The 3670-nt window shown below is 42.1% G+C and overlaps 1 long non-coding RNA gene across 1 annotated transcript in view; it reads left to right on the top strand.

The window, feature by feature from the left end:
* LOC139026727 (uncharacterized) overlaps positions 1–3670 on the top strand; it is an 8596-nt gene that overhangs the window by 3532 nt on the left and 1394 nt on the right. The gene's annotated exons all lie outside the window — the stretch shown is intronic.

Here is a 3670-nt window from a genome sequence, read left to right as displayed (position 1 = left end):
GGCTGTGAATAGACCTCTTGTGGCATGTCCTGTGGGGTCATGAGTGTCTGAGCGGTGTCCTAGTAGTTTAAACAGACAGGTCAGTGCAGTCAGCTTGTCAACACTTCTTACAAAAACAAGTAGTGATGAAGTCAATCTCTCCTCCACTTTGAGCCAGAAGAGACTGACATGTATATTATTAATATTAGCTCTCTGTGTACATCCAAGGGCCAGCCATGCTGCCCTGTTCTGAGCCAAATGTAATTTTCCGAGGTCCCTCTTTGTGGCATCTGACCACGTGACTGAACAGTAGTCCAGGTGCGACTAAACTAGTGCCTGTAGGACCTGCCTTGTTGATAGTGTTGTTAAGAAGGTAGAAACTAGGGCCTGTAGGACCTGCCTTGTTGATAGTGTTGTTAAGAAGGTAGANACCTGCCTTGTTGATAGTGTTGTTAAGAAGGTAGAAACTAGGGCCTGTAGGACCTGCCTTGTTGATAGTGTTGTTAAGAAGGTAGAAACTAGGGCTTGTAGGACCTGCCTTGTTGACAGTGTTGTTAAGAAGGTAGAAACTAGGGCTTGTAGGACCTGCCTTGTTGACAGTGTTGTTAAGAAGGTAGAGCAGCGCTTTATTATAGACAGACTTCTCCCCATCTTAGTTACTGTTGTATCAGTATGTTTTGACCATGACAGTTTACAATCCAGGGTTACTCCAAGCAGTTTAGTCAACTCAACTTGTTCAATTTCCACATGATTTATTACAAGATGTAGTTGAGGTTTAGTGAATGATTGTCCAAAATACAATGCTTTTAGTTTTTTAAACATTTAAACTTATTCCTTCCCACCCATTCTGAAACTAACTGCGGATCTTTAAGTGTTGCAGTGATTTCACTCGCTGTAGTAGCTCGCTGTAGTAGCTCGCTGTAGTAGCCAGTGGCATGGCATTAGTAAAAGAGTCCTAGACAGCTGCCCTGGGGAATTCCTGATTCTACCTGGATTATATTTGAGAGGCTTCCATTAAAGAACACCCTCTGTGTTCTGTTAGACAGGTAACTCTTTATCCACATCATAGCAGGGGGTGTAAAGACATAACACATTATAGCAGGGGGCGTAAAGACATAACACATCATAGCAGGGGGTGTAAAGACATAACACATCATAGCAGGGGGTGTAAAGACATAACACATCATAGCAGGGGGTGTAAAGACATAACACATACGTTTTTCCAGGAGCAGACTATGATCGATGATGTCAGAAGCCTGAAGTCTTAAAAGGTATGTGGGGGGTGTTTTGATATCATAAACTTCTCTCAGCCAATCATCAGTCATTTGTGTAAGTGCTGTGCTTGTTGAATGTCCTTCCCTGTAAGCATGCTGAAAGTTTGTTGTCAATTTGTTTAATGTGAAATATCATTGTATCTGGTCAAACACAATGTTTTCCAGAAGTTTACTAATGGTTGGTAACAGGCTGATTGGTCGGCTATTTGAGCCAGTAAAGGAGGCTTTACTATTCTTAGGTAGAGGAATGACTGTAGCTTCCCTCCAGGCCTGAGGGCACACGCTCTCTAGTAGGCTTAAATTGAAGATGTGGTAAACAGGAGTGTCGATATCGTCTGCTATTATCCTGTCATTTTCCATCCAAGTTGTCAAACCCCAGTGGCTTGTCATTGTTGGACAACAATCATTTTTTAACCTCTTCCGTCCTCATTTTATGGAATTCAAAATTACAATTCTTGTCTTTCGTAATTTGGTCCGATATACTTGGATGTGTGGAGTCATTGTTTGTTGCTGGCATGTCCCTAAATTTGCTAATCTTGCAAATGAAAAAGTCATTAAAGTCATTTTTTTAAAGTAGTTTGTCATTGGGTTTTGTGATGAATGAGCCAACTGAGTCAATGAATGATGGAGCAGAGTTTGCCTTTTTGCCCAAAATTTCATTGAAGGTGCTCCCAAGATTTTTAGTGTCATTCTTTGTCATTTCTCTTTGTTACGTAGTTTATTCTTGTTTCATAGTGTAGTTTCATCTTCTTTTTATTCAGTTTAGTCACATAAATTTTCAATTTGCAGTACGTTTGCCAATCGGTTGTGCAGCCAGACTTATTTGCCTCATCCCTCTCAACCTTACAATTTTTCAATTCCTCATCAATCCAAGGGGATTTGTCCGTTTTTTACAGTCATTTTCTTATTAGTAACTGGAATAAGAAATTTCATAAATATGCCAAGTTGCTCCTCATTACACACCACAGACCAGCAAATATCCTTTACATCAACAACATGTGAATCACTACAAAASTTATTCTATGACCTCTTATACACTATATTAGGTCCAGCCTTTGGAACTTTGGTTTTCCTAGATATGGCTACTATATTGTAATCACTACATTCAATGGATTTGGAAACTGCTTTAATGTAAATTTCTGCAGCATTAGTAAAGGTGTGATCAATACATGCTGATGATTTAATTACTGTGCTGTTTGTAACTACCCTGMTAGGTTGACTGATAACCTGAACCAGGTAACAGTTGGAAGTTTTTCTTTGATTGGGGCAGCTTAATGAAAGCCAGTCAATAATTAAATCACCCAGAAAATATACCTCTCTGTTGATATCACATACAGTATCAAGCATTTAAATGGCCCAGACACGAGATGTATGTGGCAGGGTCTACAGGCAATTACGGACTACAAAAAGAAAACCAGCCACGTCACGGACACCAACGTCTTGCTTCCAGACAAACTAATCACCTTCTTTGCCCACTTTGAGGATAATACAGTGCCACCGACGCGGCCCGCTAACAAGGACTGCCCCCCCTTCTCCTTCTCTCGTTTAAACGTGTTAACCCTCGCAAGGCTGCTGGCCCAGACGGCATCCCTATCCGCGTCCTCAGAGCGGAGACCAGCTGGCTGGTGTTATTACGGACATATTCAATCGCTCCCTATCCCAGTCTGCTGTCCCCACATGCTTCAAGATGGCCAACATTGTTCCTGTACCAAAGAAGGAAAAGGTAACTGAACTAAATGACTATCGCCCCGTAGCGCTCCTGTCATGAAGTGCTTTGAGAGTCTAGTTAAGGATCATACCCCCTCCACCTTACCCGCCACCCTAGACCCACTTCAGTTTGCACACCATTGCAACGGGTCCACAGAAGATGGAATCGCCATCACACTGCCCTATCCCATCTGGACAAGAGGAATACCTATGTAAGAATGCTGTTCATTGGTCATCCAGGTCATCTATAAGCCTTTGCTAGGTAAAGCTCCGCCTTATCTCAGCTCACTGGTCACCTTAACAACACCCACTCGTAGCACGCGCTCCAGCAGGTATATCTCACTGGTCATCCCCAAAGCCAACACCTGCTTTGGCCGCCTTTCCTTCCAGTTCTCTGCTGCCAATGACTGTAACGAATTGCAAAAATCGCTGAAGCTGGAGACTTATCTCCCTCTCTAACTTTAAGCACCAGCTGTCTGAGCAGCTTACCGATTGCTGCAGCTGTACACAGTCCATCTGTAAATAGCCCATCCAATCTACCTACCTCATCCCATATTGTTTTTATTTACTTTTTTGGTCTTTTGCACACCAGTATCTCTACTTGCACATCATCATCTGCACATCTATCACTCCAGTGTTAATTTGCTAAATTGTAATTAATTTGCTACTATGGCCTATTTATTGCCTTACCTCCCTTATCTTACCTCATT

This window comes from Salvelinus sp. IW2-2015, unplaced genomic scaffold, assembly GCF_002910315.2.
Source record: "Salvelinus sp. IW2-2015 unplaced genomic scaffold, ASM291031v2 Un_scaffold5629, whole genome shotgun sequence".
NCBI classification, from domain to species: domain Eukaryota; kingdom Metazoa; phylum Chordata; class Actinopteri; order Salmoniformes; family Salmonidae; genus Salvelinus; species Salvelinus sp. IW2-2015.
Note: the sequence above shows the minus strand (reverse complement) of the source record. Positions and strands in the feature narration are given on the sequence as shown.